Below are 6,660 nucleotides of genomic sequence, written 5' to 3'. Positions count from 1 at the left end.
GGCAGCACTGGAACCAAGTTGCACTTTAGCTGAAGACACACGATGTTCCACAATCTGTTGGCTACGACGCCCATTAGATCTGGCAGGTTGCTCGTCTGCTGCCAAGTGTCTTCACCGAGGTCAGCTAGTGTGTGAGGACCCCTGGGCACCAGGCAGGCCAGTGGCCAGAGTCTCTGCAAGGCAGGTGCTTACGTCTCATACGTGGTGACTGCCGTGTCCACATCCACAGTAACAGATGTTGTCCCCACTCTGACCAGGTCACCTGTACCCTAACCTCCACTCCCCTGGCTGAGCTCTGCTGGCCTCTTCTGGACTGGACCTCCATGTGCCTCTATCTCCAAGAGAGCCACAATCCTGTGTCCACCCAGCAGGCAGGACAACATAGCCGTTTTGTCTGTGGGGTTTGTGCCTAGTCGGGGTTGGAGACACCGTCCATTGGCAAACAGACCACCATGATTCTGGGTGGACACGTCCCTGGGGCTCGGCATGAGGGCGGTGGCAGGAGAGAAGGTGGAACAGTAGCAAGGCCCCAGGGCGGCGGATGGCAGCCCCTCGGAGCACTGAGCCCCACACTGGGGTGGGTTTAGCGCCCATCCCATACACTTGCTTGAGAATCGGCAACACGAGAAGAACAACTTGATTAGCTTGGAGAATTTTCTCTAAAATCCAAACACTGCTTACGGAGCAAGACTTCCCTGCCAAAGGAGTGGCTTCACCCTGAACTGGCCTCTGGGCTTTGCAACCCTGGGACTGGCCCAGAATCACCAGCGTCCAGCTCGTCTCCCAGTGGGACAACCCCTGCCAAACACCTCATGCTGAAGAGGGTGCGGGCACATGGAATACTACTCAGCCATGAAAAAGAATAAAATCTTGCCATTTGCAACAACGCAGATGGAACTGGAGAGTGCTGTGCTAAGCAAAGCAAGTCAGTCAGAGAAAGACAAATACCCTATGACTTCACTTGTGTGTGGAATTTAAGAAAGAAAACAAATGGGCAAAGGGAAAAAGAGACAGAGAGACAAACCAAGAAACAGACTCAACTACAAGGAACACACTGCTGGTCACCAGAGGGGAGGTGGGTGGGGTGGAGAGTGATGGGGATTCAGGAGCCCACTTGTGGTGTTGAAAACAATTAAACTCAAACACAGCACCCCACACCCCGCTCCAGAGAGAATGCCTCTGTGGGCCTCCCTTCTGGCCTTTCCCTCCGTCCACTGTTCCCTCTCCTCCACTTTTCCTCTTTTCTCTCAATTTAATTCACTATAATGACACACTCACAGGGGAACACATTCCCCCTGGAAACCCAAACATCAATAGCCAGAGCTGAAGGCCCTCGACCACCCCCAGCACCACTGTCGTGTGTCGTGTGTCCACAGAAACTGCTGCCTGTGTATTCGCGTGCCTGTGTTTATACAGAGAATTATAGCCCCTGCCTCATAATTTTCTTGTTAGCAGCAAGATATGCTTCTTGTTCTATAACTTGCCATTTTCAGTGTCTGGAAGACGGTGACTCGGAGACCTTCATCCTACCTGACGCGCTGCCCTGGTGAGAGGCGCCATAGCTTGGCCATGACCCAAACGGTGGTCTTCAAGGCATGCCTCGTTGTTGCTGTGGTTCAGGCTACAGTGAGGACAGGGAACGTCCACCACAGGCAACACCACGTGCCGGGCCGCAGACGCGGTTGCCGGGGCCGACAGCGCGGATGCGGAGTGACCGCTTGAGAGCTACAGCATCTCCGTTTGGGCGCCAAGAAAGTTCTGCACCTAGACAGTGGTAACGGTCACATGACGTCAAGAACGTCCTCGGTGCCGCTGAGTTGTTCACTTTAAATGGTTGAGGGGCACCTGGGTGACTCAGTCGGTTAAGCGTCCGACTTCAGCCCAGGTCACCATCTCTCAGTTTGTGGGTTCAAGCCCATGTCAGGCTCTGTGCTGACAGCTCGGAGCCTGGGGCCTGCTTCAGATTCTGTGTGTCCCTTTCTCTGCCCTCCTCCGCTTGCGCTCTGTCTCTCTCAAAAATAAATAAACATTAAAAAACTTTTTACAAAATAAAAACAAAATAAAATGGTTAAAATAAGGACATGTGGGTGGCTCAGTTGGTTAAGCATCTGACTCTAGATCTCAGCTCAGGTCTTGATCTCATGGTCTTGAGTTCAAGCCCCACACCAGGATCTGTGCTGGGAAAGAATCCTACTTTAGAAAAAATGTAAAATGGTTAAAATAGTAAACTTTATGTTATGGGTATTTTACCACAATAAGGAAATGTAGAAATGCTGTGGGAGAATATTAAGTCACATACCCTTGAATAGATACAACCTTTATTTGCAAATTCTTTGTTCTGTTTTTGTTTTAATTTTTTTAATGTTTATTTATTTTTGGGAAAGAGAGACAGAGCACCAGCGGGGAAGGGCAGAGAGAGAAGGAGACCCAGAATCCGAAGCAGGCTCCAAGCTGGAGGCCCTGAATCACTTGTGGGACAACACTCCCAGCCTGGAGGCTGTGCGTGGGGCCACGTCCAGCTCTGCTCTGCCATCCACAGGCCCATGATGTGGGGCGATCCCCCCCTCGCTGCACTTGCTTTCTCCTCTGTACATGAGGGTCAGCACCATCACCTCCAAGGAGACTTCCAGTGCTGTGTTTCCACAAGGAACCAGCACTCGGAGTGTGCACTTGGCATTTCGTTGTCTGGCAGACATTCCCCACCACAGCCCCGTAAGGAAGTAAGTTCTTGTCTGCTGAACCTCGAGGAGGGACAGCTAATGTCAACACCTCTTGTCTCTGTCCATAGTGCTACCCGCTCTGTGCTGCAGCCACCGCCCTCAGGTTCAGAGGCCCCCAGGACTTCTGAGTACCTCTAAGTGACAGGATCTGGAGCTGAGTCCCAGTGGGTTTACGAGTCCCTCACTCGCTGCGTCACACAGCAGCCTGGCTCTTTAAAACCGGGCCACCCTCGGCTCCGGCTACTGTCCCCCATCCTGAGCACAGGAGGACCCAGACAGTGCCTGCACAAGGGGATGTGGTTTGTTTCTTCTGAGTCAGTCCCAAGGGGACTCCCTCGGCAGTTTAAGGACCATCTGCAATGTTTCCAGGACTTGAGAAGAAGCTTCAATCTGCCAAAAAATTGTTTAAGTGGTACTGTGTATTTATTCTTGATTGTGAATTTCTTGCTATAGTTGGAGAGATTCACTTTACAAAATTAGTGGAATACAATGACTTAGATCATGAAAGTTTTTATTTTCTAGGTCATAAGTTATTGAGCAGTTTTGAATTTTAAGGGGTTTAATCAGCTTCAGTGTTCACAGAGAGAGCAGGGCAGGGAAGGGAGTAGGGGCTAGGACTCTGTGGCTGAGGTCCACATACATGAGTTCTGCAGCTCAGGGCAGGTGCAAGGGCAGAGATGTGCCCCGTCCTCTCTGGACCACCAGCAGACGCCTCCAAATATCTGCCAGGAAGACAGAAGACAGCACGGCTCTCCTCTGAGGTGGGTGCTGCCACACTTGTCACCTCTCCTGACCCCAAGGAAGTGAGACAGGCCCCCGGTTGCTCCCATCTCCCACTGGCTGACGCACCGTCAGTCCTGGGTTTGCGTGTGGTCACGTCCGTGGTGGCCTGCTGCCCCCCAGAGCCCAGTGCCCTTAAGTTCTGCCATTTCTGTCTATCTGGGCCACGTACCCTGGCTGTGCCCTGGGAGGGTGTCGTGTGCAAGTCTGTCCTGGACATTAGGGAGAGTTTGAAAGCAACTGGCTTCTGCTTTTTGAGGGAATGTGTTGTTATGATAAGTTGCAATTTCATAAACCAACAACTGACCACACACTGTCCAGGCTCAGTTCTTCTGTGGCCGGAAAGGAGAGCAGGGTGGGAGTTTTCTGCGTCTTCACAAGAGCGGAGGGTTTGCCCTACGGTGCTTCTATGTTCCCACTGCTCTCCTCTGACCCTCAGACTTCGGCCTCTGCTCTTCTTGGGCCCCTCATGTTCACAGCACAGCCCAACCCAAGGGCAGCAGATCAGAAATAGCTCATTCTGTGCACTTTTCTCTTTTCTGCAATGGGAAAAGCCTGAAAGGGTCTGACTTCAGGTCCAGTTGCCAGAATGATGTATTTAATGACACTTTCAAGAATGTCCCTATTAACACCACATTACTGCACAGAGCAGGAGCAGTATCTTCCTTCAGAAGATAGAGTGGCTACCCCATGCTTGCTGGTCTTTCCAACATGAAAATCCCTTGGGTTGTAAAAATGAGGATGCTGGGACCCATTCACACCTGATATTTTAAGCAGAAATATTTTTCTTAAGACTGGGTTGCCCCTGTGAACTTGGGGAAGGTTTGTACCTTTGCTGGACAAAGTCATCATTAGAACAGTGACAATACAACATGTCACCCGTTTGTCATAGGAAACCCTTTAAGAAGTGCTTTACTGACAGACTTAATTGGCAGACCACACAAGGCTGGGTTGTCTCTGGTTCACAGTGTCCTTCCGTTCAGGCAGATCTGGGCTTGGGATGGAAGAAAGAGACTCTCCCACTCAGCAGTAGGTAATACTGTCATCTGATCTGCAATAGGATTGCCTGTCTGAAAAGGGCCCCTGTGTCTGCACGTGTGAAGTATGCTTGTGGGGGGTGTGGTCCTGATACTGGGTCCAGTTAACAGGACGCTGTGTAACCCCATCCACTGGAGCAACTGTGTCTTTCTGAAATGTCCAGCCTTCTCCATGAGCTTGACATTCATGCACTTGTCATTTACAGGCTCATCCTTGAAATATCTCTTGTGTCTGTTTTCATACAACAAATATGATTAGGGAATATGAAATACATCTGCAGTTGTGCTAAGTTCCAAAGGGCCAGCACGGAATCAGCATGGACAAGGGCTATGGACAAGGTCACCCCTACAGAATCAGTTGATGCTGCCTTGACCTGACCTTGGGTGTATCATTCCCAGGACTGGGCAGTCATAGGGGCAGAATCAGCAACACTGTGCTCTGGGAAACCCCTTGATCTGCTCCTTCTTTGTGTGTCTGCCCTGGAACCCTCAGCCTGGGACCTCCTCCTTGCTTCCAGGACTACCTGAACCACCACTGGCCTTCCTCTTCTGGTCTTGACTCTGCCCACCAGCCTGGACCTCGTGTCTGTCCCCATTGGTGACTTACTCTCCCACCTGACTGCAGACCGCCCTGCCCTGAACCTGGGCTCCTGCTTCCCCCGGCAGCAGCCCCTGTCCCCTAAGCAGAGCCCAGGCTCCATGTTGGGGTCTGACGTTCACTTAGGTGGAAGCTCCCATCTGGGGCAGCTCATCAGGGGATGTGCAGAGGTTGGGGGACCAGGCAGAGGGAGCAGGATAGGACACTTTGAGGGAGAGGGGAGAAGAGCAGGGGTGAGGCTGGACACTCCCTGGCCAGGATGGGACATGGGGACACTTTAAGGCCCACTGTGGATGCTGGATATCATGCTCCTGAAGGGCTCTAGCAGGGACAGGGTGAGGTCAGACAATCACTGTGGGAGACCACTGCACCAGGCAGGGGCGTGGGTAGTCCTGAGCACAGGGGTGTGGGGGGCGGGGAGGTAGTCCTGAGTGTAGGGCCGTGGGGGGTGGGAGGTAGTCCTGAGTGCAGGAGGTGGAAGGGTAAGTGCTCCTACCCGTTTCCCTGAGAGGAGCTTGTTAGCTGGTGATGCCTGAGTCTAATGAAATAAGAAATTTGGTAAATTCGGGAGAGTCTGACATATGAAGGTATCTTGACCAGAAAGAGTCTGGACAGACCAAAGCCCATGAGTAATCAGATGCTGGTGACACAATTCCCGCTGCAGGGCTTCTCAGAAGTGCTGCCGTTCCAGGCTCTCCTCTTCATTCTCTTCCTCTGCCTCTACACCGTGGCACTCTGTGGCAACTCCCTCCTCGTGGTGGCCGTCACCCTCAGCTCCAGGCTCCACACCCCCATGTACTTCTTCCTGGCCAACCTGTCTGTGCTGGATCTTGTCTGCACATGCACCATGGTGCCCAAGGGATCCTGGTGGCGGAGAAGAGGAGCATCTCCTACTGGGGCTGCATGGCCCTGCGTGGTCGTGGGCGGTGGCAGGGGAGGTGCTGCTCTTCACTGCCGTGGCCATCTGCCAGCCACTGCACTACGGCTCCATGATGAGCCCCAGGGTGTGTGCAGCACGGGCTGGAGTTGTGTGGGCATCAGCATGCTTGGCGCTGGAGTCAATGCCTGCCTGATGTCACGGCGGACCTTCCATGGGCCCAACGTGATTGGCCACGTCTTCTGTGGGATCCCTCCTCTGCTGCTGCTCTCCTGCTCCTCCACATATGTGAACAACATCATGGCAATTATAGCTGACGTCTTCTTTGCCATGTTGAACTTCCTGCTCACCATGGTGTCCTACGGGTTCATCACGTCCACCATCCTGAGGGTTCGAACAGCCGAGGGGAAGCAGCGGGCCTTCTCCACCTGTTCCTCCCATTTCATTGCAGCCACCTTGTACTACTTCACCATCATCTACACCTACCTGAGCCCTGGCTCCAGCCACTCCCCAGGGACGGGCAAGGTGGTGGCTGTGCTTTACTCCACTGTGAGCCCCACCTTGAACCCTCTCATCTACAGCCTGAGGAACAAGGATATCAAGGCAGCTCTCAGGAAGATCTTGATGCACATGGCCAAAAATCTGTAA

The 6,660-nt window shown here is 52.7% G+C and overlaps 1 pseudogene; it reads left to right on the top strand.

Annotated features, from left to right (window-relative positions):
* Positions 1 to 5,588: 5,588 nt before the first annotated feature.
* LOC122201746 lies at positions 5,589 to 6,660 on the top strand (annotated as a pseudogene).

Source organism: Panthera leo, chromosome D2 (genome assembly GCF_018350215.1).
Source record: "Panthera leo isolate Ple1 chromosome D2, P.leo_Ple1_pat1.1, whole genome shotgun sequence".
In the NCBI taxonomy this organism is placed as follows: Eukaryota; Metazoa; Chordata; class Mammalia; order Carnivora; family Felidae; genus Panthera; species Panthera leo.
The sequence above is the reverse complement of the archived record's forward strand: the minus strand, read 5'-3'. Positions and strand labels throughout refer to the sequence as shown.